Here is a 12,908-nt window from a genome sequence, read left to right as displayed (position 1 = left end):
TGGCTCAGCCCTCTTTGAAACCTTTCACTCTTTGGAGGAGAATGCAGAAGTATTCTCTCTTCTTATAAGAAGTGAAAGATACCAATATTTCCACAGATGTCATTTTAGTGTATGACTGCATTATCAGTTTATCCCTTACCCTTTTGTGAATATGATGCACGAAATATGAATATTATGTAATGGATACAACAGTCTTCTTAACAGAGTATAGGTCCTCCCTGATGGCATTGTGGTAAGACTTTTGCCTTGTAAACAAGGGAGTCCAGGTTGGATCTCCAGTGAAGGCACATTATACAGTGGTTCAGATCCTATTTGAAATTGTAGATTGCATTCCAATTTGTCTACCTGAACATAAAATGTACTTAAAACAGACCTAACATAGAATAGCAGTTAATATACCTATTAAGTTAATAATTTTAATTGACACACACATTCATCATGTTTATTCATATGAAGTTTTCCTTTACATTCACTCTAAAATTCTACAAAAAATACCATGCCCAATTCTTGAGTATTTTGGATGATAATTTACAAATTTACATTACATCCTCTTTTAAATTTCTCCCCTTACTTATATCCATCAGTTTGTATTTATTTTTGTGCTTCCATTTAAAAACTGTATTCACATACTAGTGAGCAGAAGACACTGTATATTATATGTAGACCTTGAATTTTAGGTTTTTAACCTATTTATTCCTTTGTAAGTACCGTAAATAAGAAATAACAAGTTACATCAACGTTTAATTTAAAAACTCAACAACTGGTGAAGTTTTATAGTGCCTAAAATAACCTATTTTGCTCATTATAACCTATTTTAGGTTTTAAGTGCCTAAATCAAACTTTTTTTTAGGTTTTTATAGATTTTTTCAGGTTTTTCAGGATTTTTATATCACACAGAGGTATTCGCTCGGTTTGGTACCGAAAAAATTCATTCACTAACATGTTTGGAACATACTTTCAGTCAATTTCCCTCCCTCCTAAATCCATAATGTTTTTTTCAAAGCTCTAAGCAAAGCAAATTGTCTGGCACCATTGTTAGTCTATCTGCACAGTTCAAAGTACAAACTTGTGATCCGTGTGGTTTTGCTCACTTTCGCATCAGTTCAGTACATCCTGGCATTCATGCCTTGCAAAGTAACGTTTCAGCATTCAAATTTGCCTCACTATGTTATTGTTGAAAGATCATTTTCAGCATTTGAGATGATCCACACAGACAAAAGCAGAGTTTGACTGTGGATAACATGAAAAAGATTGTTATGTATTCAGGGTGGCCACTCTAGGATAAAATTCAACTATAATTCCCGGTTTTCAAGGCAAACTTTCAAAAAATTCAAGAGTACAAGCAGATGTTTTTCAGCCTCGCCTCTCACCAACCACACAATACAAACAAATATATTAACAATATAAAAGGTCTGTGCAATTCCTATGTATCCAATAATTCTAATTCAATTATACGGTATACATATTAAAAATATTTAATTTAAGGTGCAGAGTTTACATTGGCCATATCAATACATCTATAAACACAAATCACAAATGTTAAAAACTTGCCTCAGGGTATTAATAAATAAGTATAATTGATTGATTGATTGATTGATTTGATGTTTTAAGTCCACTTTATGCACAGTAAGGCTAATCGGGACTAGACCTACAGTTTAAAGTGGGATCCGAACCTGGGACCCCTTGATTACAAGGCTACGACTCTACCACTGCACCATCGGGTAGGCCTAAATAAGTATAAATTTAATGAGATCTGGATTAATGAAAGCTTGAATTTTTCACGTAATGGAGAAAAATTCATGCAGAATTCCCTGAATTCAAGGAATTCTTGATGAGTTGCCACCCTGGTATTGTGCAGCCAATTATACAAGGGTCGTTCAAGGTTGACCGGGACTTTTATTTCTAGACAGGAAATATACATACATAGAAGCACCAAACTGTCAGTTTTTCAAAGTATTCCCCCTGAACATCCAGACACCGTTGCCGTCGTTGTGGAAGTTCCTTGATGCCTTTGGCGTAGAAAATAGTAGGTTGGTGTCGTAACCACTGCAGGACAGCGTTCTTGAGTTCCTCATCTGTCTGGAAGTGCGTCTCACCCAAATGCTCTTTAAGTGGCCCAAACAAGTGGAAATCACTGAGGCATAAATCTGGACTGTAAGGACTGTGTGGTAAAACCTCCCAGTGCACGCTGGCCAGTGTTGTTTGAGTCAAATGGACCGTGTGGGGCCTGGCATTGTCATGGAGAAGAATGACGTGTTTCGACAACATTCCAGGTCTTTTCTTCCAAACAGCCCCACGTACAGCACCGTAAAGCAGTGTTGAGTAATACTTGGCATTAATTGTGGCACCCTTCTCCACAAAATCCACATGGATAACACCTTTCATGTTCCAGAAGACTGTTCCCAAAATCTTACTGGCAGACGGCAGCGCTTTGCTTTTCTTGGGTGGAGGGGAACTTTTATGACACCATTCGTACACTCTTGCCCGTGACAGTGTTTGTTCACCATACTGTGCTTGCAGTCTACGCCAAGTTTGAGCAGGTTTCACCTTCTCCTTCACGAGAAATTTCATTATACACCGCTGTTCCACAGCAACAGATACACTTCTTGTCGCCATCTTTGTTTACAGTACTGCGCATGCGCCAAATGTGTCGCAAAGGATCATGGTTACTCGCAAGGAATCATGGTCTGTCCTGCCCTAGTAATGCAGCGCTACATTGATTCATTAATATTTTACGCATGAAAGTCCTGGTCAACCTTGAACGACCCTTGTACATGCGTAATTGATTCTTCATATCAACAAAATAACTCTTGCTAATGACACAAGTATAGTATAACAATAATGTGTGGATAATTTTGAAAATGATGTATGCAATGAAAATTAGGTTAGAAAATTAATAATTGGTTGTTAATATACCTATTAAGATTTCTTACGGTTCTCTTTAACAATTATACCTAATCAGTATTTGTCAGGAATTTTGAACAGTTTTCAGTTTTTTAAGCTACTTCAAGATTTTTCGAGCCTACTTTAAGATTTTTAGAATCCATTTTGGGATTTTTAGAACCCATTTTTGGATTTTTAGGACCTATTTTCGGATTTTTAGAACCTATTTTGCGATTTTTAGATCCTATTTTTGGAACCTAAAAGCACAATTTTTAGGACCTAAAAATCGAGGTCTAGTTATATGATAGAGATTTGACTGCATTGTCTTGTTGAACTGAATTTTTAATTTTCCTACTGAATCAGGTAATAAACATCAGTACTCTTGCCAAATCAATCTTCCTTTCCATATCTGCATTTTTTTAATCAACCTGTATCAAAAAGCTTGTCAAGGTTTGGAAATGGTTTATTTTCATATCACTTACTTGATCTATAGATGCACAAAAGATATATGGAACAGTGTGAGTTTATTAAACATACTGTACAAGTGCTGGTTGTCAACACCTTCTGTCCAGATTTTCTTAGACTGAATGAAAACGATTCTCATTCTCCTGACGCAGGCAGTTGTTCCAAACTTTTTCCTTCACAAAGCCATCTGGATCTTTAGTTGTTGTTGTCAGATGAGTGATTGCTTTGAAATTGCCTCCAGAATGCAGGCTGAACAGAAATAACTATCCACACTTTGGAAAGTGCAGTAAGCAGGACACTTTCTGCCATCCTGCATGACACTCTCACATGACAGAGAGGCAACATCTGTGGTGCATGTGAAAATAAACTTTTGCACCTACTGTTTTGTTTCATCTCAGATACATACTTGTGTTGGCTTTCAAAGCCATACTGGCTGTGTGAAACTCCCACAAGCTTTATTATGAGGAGGGTTTATTATGGTATTAGCTTAAAGTAGCATATTATTTTATTTTGAAATATGCCAATAAATTATTTCTGTTCAAGTGTGGTATAAAATCTGTGTTCAACATGTAGGATTATTGTGCATAAATAAGTGTTGCTGTGTGATGTATGGTATTGAAGGGGTATCTGTTGTGATGACATTACTATTATCAGTGTGGGGCATCAGACCAACGTAGCTCATTATGGACAGGAAGTGAAGTGATCACCAGTGGCATTTCGGTAGAATCTTAACCCCTTAAGTGTGGAATTTTCTGATCAAGTTGCTAATGGAAAATGTAGTTTTTTAGCAGAATTCCGTGGAATAAAATTAACTGAAACAAAAAAAAAACAACAGTGTTTTCCCGCCTTCTTCTTTTATGCAGTATTTTTTTTTTTACTACAACTACCATAATTTACCCTAACGTGAATGTTATGTTCACAACATCTGGGTGAATGTACCACCATAGTTGAATCTAGTCCAAGCAAACACAGAAGTGTGTATGTATGTGTGTGTGTGTGGAGAAAGGAAACACTCACCAGACAGTAAAAAAAATTTGAATTTTCGCAGACTTTATCGCTACATCTTCAGTGTTAGGAGAAAGACTGAACCGGAAGTTGGAGATCTGCAGAGTTGCCAGGTCTCAATCGAAGAAGATGTAGTGCATAAAACAGGAAAAACACTGTTCCGTCACCAGGCTCATCGAAAACTGTGAATGGGAGGGTGCAATAGGGTGGGTAAGATGGGTTGGGGAGGGGGTGGGATAAGGTGGGGAGTTGTGGGATAAGGTGGATGGCCTTGTTCAGATCAGGTGGAGTGGTTTCACTCATGGCCAGGGAGTCGTAACGTAACGAAATGGAACGGTATTTTCAATTACGGTTTCCGTTAAGTTACAACCAGAAACAGAATAACTTTTCTCGTGAACAGAAACGTTACCTCAGGTATATGAACATTACGTTACAGGTGTGCATAACGGTACCGAAGCATAACTGATCTCTAAAGGAGTAGCTCTTCACGTGACACTTTAACGTTACATCCATTGCCGGCAACCAGTAACGTTACAGGGTAAGAAAAAGGTTCGTCACGTATTGACTAGTAACTTTAGTGTGTGTGGAAAGTGATAGTAACGTTACATTTAACCAGTAACTTAATTGAGGTCACGGCTGTAAAAACGTTACACTCCTTTTTTCAAAGCAACAACGTTATTTATAGCTGGTATGATACAGACGTTCCGATGTGCAATACCGTGTCCGATGCCGTGTTCCGGAGAGAATAACATAGGTCTCTCGTATAATTGTGCTCGTTACTTTTGTAACGTTACAGTTCTTTTCCTCCACAAAAGTCTGTTTCGAAAAAGTGATACACATATCCGTTACGAATAGCAAATACCGTTATCGAAGGCATTTTCGAAGAAGCCTCATAATTATGATCGGCAGCATACTAACATTACAGTACTTTGACCCCTCGAAAGTCACTAAGTTATAATACGTATTTTCGTTTTGGATGTCAGTGAAAAAATTAAATTGTAAAACAGAACGTTTGAAAACATCCGTAAACAAGATTCGGCGTGACAAAAGTTCTGGTTATTGGAATTTACTTATTAACTATGTATTTATCACAAATATATTTCTTTTCTGCATACTTAATCGCTTTATGTGAATTTGTTCTAAATTGATTATTTATGCTAGATGAATTTTAACATGTACGTTCACTTTATACGATAGCAAAGCAAACGTTTGTTGAGGGAAAACGTTTATATCTATCTATCTATCTCTCTCTCTCTCTGTTTACATGTATTACATCATTTTTTATAAAAAAATTACAGTTGTTTGGCGATGAGAATGATTCGTGCTTAGATTAAGTTGCTGAAGGACGAAACATAAAGGACCAACCATGGTCGAGCCAAAAAATCATCCGTGCCACGTGTTCGTCCACCTAAGCGAGAGACAAGCTTTCTCCTATCGGAAGACGAAAAATAATTGCTTGTTGCGCGACCTTGAGAAGGCGAACCGAACTGATAGCAGCAGCACCATGCAAAATCGGAAAATCTGAATCCTGAAACTTTGTACACGTGACCTTCGATCACGAAGCATCCGAGTAGACAACGCCTTGGGGCTATATGAAAGGCACTTTTGGCAAGTAGAAAATGCGTAGAAACGAAATGTTAGATGGAATTGTTGTACGAAACAAACGAAACCGCGTTTGTGCAACTGGTCTGTAGCTAGACAGGGCCATTGGACTCTCAAGAAGGCAAGAATTGTATGGAAAGTGATTCTCAAAACCAAGCGAATAAAAGGACAGTATATTTTATCATTTACAAGGGCCCTCATCCGCTTACAATTTTGAAAATTACTTTCAGTAATTCTTGTCTTCTTGGACAGGAGGTGCATTAAACTTTTTGGTGTAGAAACAGACAGAACGCCCGCCTACCTACCACGTTTGAAAGAAGGGCATAGACAGACAAGAAAGTAATTGTCAAGAACGCAAGAACGGCAGTCGACATGGACATTGAGCAACGTGTGACTGAGAAATACAATCGGAACAAAGGACAAGATTATTCAAGAAACAGTAATTTTATAAAACTTCCTATCATTAACTCAAACTCAGTTCATCCTTTGATCCTCTTTTGTTTGTTATACTTTTGTATTATTCATGTTTTATATCGCTTTTCTGCCACTTGTAGATAATCGTGACAATGAAGATGAATGATGATCATATTAAATCTATGAAGGGATGCTTACAAAAAAAAACCCAGCCATGCCCAGATGTCTACTCGAACTTGAAATGTTTGGTACCGAGTGTATGAGTGGATCACTAAACGACTTCGGCCTTCGAGGCTACGGTTTCAGTTACAACATGCAGTATAATTACGTTTCTACTACTCTGAATTGACCAAAGCATGTAGTATGTATCCTTCATTTTACTTAAAAAGCCCCCTTGATACATGAGATACTACAAATAATTTCAGGCATACCCTCGAATTCTGATTGCCTGGCACTTTTTTTTTTTAACTAAGTAATGAAGTGACGTTTATATTCATATTAGGCCTGCGACTAGCTCGAACTAAAAACTCTTGTGAAATACTGTGTATATGTTATCCTTGTGAAGTGAGGAACTTCATATTTTGCTAAGAAAATATGTATGAAAAATTATATTTGTAGCTACTACTTGAAGAATTCAAATTATTATTATGATGGAATTTCAACTTACGTATACTCTGCATATAATGTGTTATCGGAGAGGAGTTTTTGTCTCGCAGTCAATTTATTTTTAGTTGAGGAACTCGAGAGTAAGTTCGAACTAGATAATGACCCACGTTGTGGTGTGCTGTTCGATTAATCAGAATTGGAGTGAGAGAAATTTGTAGTTTACTTCATTCAACATGTCAATTTGTAACTGTGAATGCAAGTTTTCTTTGATTTAGCAGGAAATCAGTCTGCTATTGTTGTAAGTAATAAATGGAAATATATATATTTTCTGCTCGAGTAGGAACCCGCAGCCGTTATCCAATCAATCAGTTTCTGTGTGTGAAACTTCTGTCTAGGAAAGCTACATACAATTTGCTTTTAATAACAGCAGCTTCAAAATAACCTATCCATTCTTGTCATGCCAAGTAATGTTTGATTTTGATTTGTTATATTTAACTTTGGTATTATGCCACTTTTGACTAATCGCGAAGACGAGGATGGGTGATGAAATGACAAATTTGATGAAAGGACATCACAAAAAAAATAATGCACAGGCTGTGATCCGAACTCGGAACCTGTGGCGTCGTATTGCACTGTGCTAACCACTCCGCCACGGAGCTCTGCAAAGTAATGTTTGACCATACATTGTTCATGAAATAAAAACATAACATATACAGTGGCTCACATTAATAATCAAATACGTAGCATCTTGCTGCATTTCTTCACAATATTTGAAAATTAACAACATGTACATAAATATAAACGATGGTGAAATATTTATACGCATTTCTTAAAGTTATATGTAACTTTTTTTTAATTTTGGGTGCGTCAGCACTTAGGCTGTTTTGCACCCGCCACGTTATACGGGGTGCAGCCCCTTACGATAACAAATAACATAACTGTAATGTCGCATAACTGAAATATTAAAATATTCTGACAGGTTAAAAGCTGAGGCTGTAAAGAGGCACTCAGCGCATATGACAGAAAGCAGGAGAACACACAGAATGATACTAGCCATAGGGCCAGTCGCCAGAGTCTCGTTAGTCTGCAAAGAGCAGTCCAGGGTGTACTACGTGGAATGAAGTTGAGGATTGGGTGTACTACGTGGAAGGTCACCCCTTACACCCCTGTTACGGTTTCAAATCTGAGAATAGTTATTTATGTTTTGGTGTGAAAGAAGAGATCACTTTAATATTCAGACAAATCGTGAAAGCCTTCTGTTTCTGTTAAGCTACGTTTCCATTCAGACAAGTTCCAGACTCATGACGTGCAACATGTGCCGGCGCATGTTGCGCGTCATTTAGTGTACTCGTACTGCTTCCAATTCAAAACTACTTCTTCAAAATACGTCCGCAACAACACTGGAGTGCAGGATCGCAGTGTAGCGTTGTGCAGTGCTTTAGAGTAGTCAGTGTTCCTTCTCTTGTATTGTAATAATTTGGTGGTGATTTAACTTGGGTAAAGATGAACAATAAAGCTATGGCGGGTTTGTTGGTTATGGCAGGCGCGTATCATGAATTTCTAAAAAAAGAGGCGAAAACAACCTAGATGGTGGATTAGAAGTTTTCTAGCAAAAAATTAACTCGTTGATGAGAGACTTACGTCTTCAAAGTGGATACGAAAACTTTGTAAGAATGACTGCAAGTGATTTTGCATTGTTATTAAATCTTGTTGGACCACAGATTGTAGTCGCGTCGTCTGTTTCTACTCTAGTTCGTATGCCCCAGGAACTTGCTGCAGGCTGTTTCCATTGTCCGCCGCGCACGTTGTGCGTCTTAATCGTTTGGGGCAATTTTGTCCCTGGCACTTGCGCCGCGGCATGTTGCAGACAGTTTCCATTTCAACAAATGCTTGGCACATGCAGCGTCGCATGCCGCGTGTCATGTTGCGCGGTAAAATTTGTGGTAATAGAAACGAGACTTTACATAGTTCTTTTATCGGTCAACTACAGTGCGGGGAAGAAACAATTCATGCTATTTCCTAACTACGTCTGTTACCAGTAGCTCCATTGCCCTTGACTGAAGTACGAGAAAAATGGGTAACAAAAACAAAAATACAACATTTGACGAACTGCATCTATTTATTTTTACCTAACCAAAGGGTGCAGGTACAGGGAAATTAAAAATGTTAAGTACATGTAAGAGTACCGTGGGTGACGCAATAAAACAAAATGAAAAGGAAAATGAGGTAGATTCCGTATCTCAGAAAATTCAACCAAGAGAAATAGGAGAACGAAATGAACGAGCTTCAGTATGAAAAATAAAGACCCTTTCCTCACCCCCATCCCCTTCCCAAACCAAGGGCTCCGAAAGCAGCAGTGCAACTTGGAGCAGGCACTGGGACTGCTGTACGTTCAGTAGCGTTTGGTCCGAAAGCGAAATTCCTAGAAAAATGCCACAGTTCGTCCGCGACGGTTTAATGAGTTGCATTTCGCCCGAGCCTGGCTGATGATGAGTCATACCTTGACTAACTGGTGGCAGCGGTGGAATTAGTGACTAGGATACCTCAGTTAACAACTTTTAAAACTACATTGCATAGACAGCGGAGTGTAGCGCAGGAGTGCAGACTCAGTCAAATCGTCGAGAGAGGGGTCCCGGGTTCGATACCCGGTGGAGGCACAAGTGGTTCGGATCCCACTTTAAATTGTAGGTCCAGTCCCGATTAGCCTTACTGTGCATAAAGGGGACTTAAAACAACAAATAAAATCGTTGAGAGGAAGTGAACTTGGATCCAGAAATTTTAGTCATGGCAGTCAACACTACTACTTCTAAGCATCTCCCATAAGTGACTGAGGTTAGAATGAAAGTTTGTCTTGTTTTAAGTTCACTTGTATGCACAGATAGGCTAATTGGGAGTGGGCCTACAGTTCAAAGTGGAATTCGAATCACAGGAATCGAACCCGGCTAGAATGCAAGTGTTTTCTCATACTCACATGGGAAGTTGTTTATGTTATTGTTTCACATAATTTGTAGGTAGTCACACGTGGTCTGAGAAACAGAAAAGTCACACATAGCCTACGCATAATTCTCTCGAGGCAGTTTGTTGCAAGAACTTTGCTTGCAGGCCACGGACAATAACTTTCATGGGTAAAAAAGTGTCCCATCATAAGGTAGAGAGCATCCTGCTTAGAGCAATGTATGCGCTCCAAACGTTGGACGCTGACGCCGATATAACCTGGCTCGCAAGCCGAGAACACTGTTCGAATCTCCACAGGCATATAACAAAAATGCATCATACCCAAATGACACATCTGGCGTAATACCTAACGTGCCAAATGTTGGAAAATAGGGGCTGATAGCGTGTGTGAGAACCAGAGCGACTTAACTCTAATTTATCAAATTAATAGGAGAGGAAATAATGTATTCTTAGGAATATGACTCTTAAACGTGACTCCGCCTTACAGATAAGAATTAGAAGTGGAAAATGTCGATTTTCTCCAAATACTCTTCAGAGGATTTTTTTTTAACGAAACTGAAAACAGAATTTTTGTAGTTACGTTCCTCTGATTCCCGTAGGACGATAGGTGAAATACATTTCATGAGCGATGTTTCAAAGAAGTTGTGTTAAGATGTCAAACATGTAGCCGACAGCCATGTTGTATGAAGAAAGCATATAGGATAAGCTCCAATCACACTTAATCTAGGCTCACAACAAAGATAGCGGCTGAGTGACCTAGCGTAATGAAAGGCAAAGAAAACAGTCAATCATTGGAAAAAACAATTAGTTTCATGTTTAAGATCATTCTATCAATTAATGCAGTTGCTTATAAAAATAAAAAATGGTCCAAAATGCTTCAAAGTAATTGAAAATATGAGGCATTGCGGATACGAAGGGCGAACTCAACAAAGTACATTGTGATGGAAATGCGTTTCAAGTTGCCAGGCACAGTGCAAACTCCATAAAATCTTTGAAAATCACGCACGAAACATTCCGATCTACAGTTACCAAGTTTTTGTGGAGCTCGAATTGTGCCTGACAACTTGAAACGCATTTCCCTCACAATGCACTTTGTTGAGTTCGCCCTTCGTATCCGCAGTGCTTCATATCGTCTCTGGAAAAACCCAGAAAATTAATACGCCCATTCAAATTTAAAACCTTTATTTGCATACTAAATAGAAAGAATTTTCACCAGATACTTGAAATTAGTTTGAGAAAATCTAAAATAAGAGGAATTCCTATCCCTGTTCTCGTGTTGATATTTCCTGGCAAATACTCTGTAAGAGGCTGTCGCGGTATATTGCCGCTCTATACATTGAAGAATCAATGCTTTATAGTCCGAAGTCGATACTAAAGGTTCATGGACGTCTGCAGGATTTTTTCCAAAGAGGGGCAAGCAAGGTAGTTTTTCCGGGGGGAGGGAGGCAAACAAGGTGCATAACAGTGTTGTCTCCTCAAAAAACATTGCTTTAATTTGAAGTTATCATATTCATCTTATTTGAAAATAAGATCCTTAGGAAAATATTTGGACCTAAAAGGGATGAGGAGATAATTAGAATAAATAAATCAAGAAGACTTAGGTGGGCAGGCCATGTGGCACGGATGGGAGAGGAAAGAGGAGTTTATAGGATTCTTGTTGGGAAACCTGATGGTAAGAGACCTTTAGGAAGGTTAAGACGAAGATGGAGGGACAACGTTGAGATAGACCTAAAGGAAATCGGTAGGGATGGAAAAGAGTATATAGATCTTGCTCAGGATAGGGACAGATGGAAGGCCTGTGTTCTGCAGCCATGAACCTTCGGGTTTAAGAAGGCTAGAGAGTTAGTTAGTTAGCTAGTTATGTTCATGCAATAATTAACATATATTATTGCAGCTGAAATGGAATTGTGTGAGATATATATATAATTTTTGGTTGACTTTCATTTTCCAGGTGGGTCGTGCACCCCCCCCCCCCCCCCCCTTGCCTCTCTTTCGGACTTCCATGCAAAGGTTCTATTTTTATTTCGCGTCTACCACTTTCGGTTAATCGCGATGATAAAGGATGTGATAGGTGATGGAAGTGGTATAAAGACAATGACCCAACCCATCCATATTTTCTAGTCCAGGCTCTAATCCGACATCTCCCGGGTTCGAATCCCGGTCGGTCTTGGTTGTTTGTGAATGTCCATTCATCAATTTCATCATTTCATCACTCATCCCCATCTTCGCAAATTAGCCTAGAGGCACAAAACGCGAAGTAAAATAAACTAAATCAATCAATCTAATCCGACATTAGACTTCGCAGTTTATTACGCTAACCAATTTGCCACGGGATCGGCTTCTTCGTGTTTGTCTGCTTATGACATGATTAATTAGTTATTCAAACTATATAGGTAGGAAAGCTATATAAAATAACGAAACAGAAAAATAAATCCACTTGACGTCTTGTAGTACTATCATTAACCTACAATTTCATGCTCACAAATCCACACAGAAAACTTCTTGTGGCATTAGTTTTACAGAATGGCCTTGGGGAATAAACATCGCCCATTTCCTGCTTCAGCTCGAAACAATTCAGGTGCCTTATCGAAGCTGCTCTTGAGCACGCAGGGTTTCTAACCTACTTCGCCGTAATTCAGTTGTTGTATCTTGATTAATATGCTGTATTGTAGAGTCAACCGCAGATTAAATAGGAGAAAAAAGATTTTCCCGACGGAAAATAAGTTAGTAATGCTGCAAACACCGAGGCATTCTTGATAAGACGCTTGAGGAGCGTCGAGCAAACTTTCCTGAAAAAGCACAACCCCAGTATCGAAGGTCATGCTACACGTGGATTGGCAACTTTCGGGAGCATGCTGTCTGTCTACACAATTCTACCCAAATACCTGTTTGAAAATGAATCTCCTGTCCGCATTTTATTTTTCAAATGTACTTCTGACATTGTAATCATTTTGCAATTATTTTTATTTGTTCTTATT

General features: G+C 38.6%; 1 protein-coding gene across 1 annotated transcript in view; it reads left to right on the top strand.

Annotated features, from left to right (window-relative positions):
- Positions 1-12,908, top strand: part of Diap2 (Death-associated inhibitor of apoptosis 2) — a 328,461-nt gene that overhangs the window by 289,180 nt on the left and 26,373 nt on the right. The gene's annotated exons all lie outside the window — the stretch shown is intronic.

The sequence above is a fragment of the Lepisma saccharinum genome, chromosome 6 (assembly GCF_977018435.1).
Source record: "Lepisma saccharinum chromosome 6, izLepSacc3.1, whole genome shotgun sequence".
In the NCBI taxonomy this organism is placed as follows: Eukaryota; Metazoa; Arthropoda; class Insecta; order Zygentoma; family Lepismatidae; genus Lepisma; species Lepisma saccharinum.
Note: the sequence above shows the minus strand (reverse complement) of the source record. Positions and strands in the feature narration are given on the sequence as shown.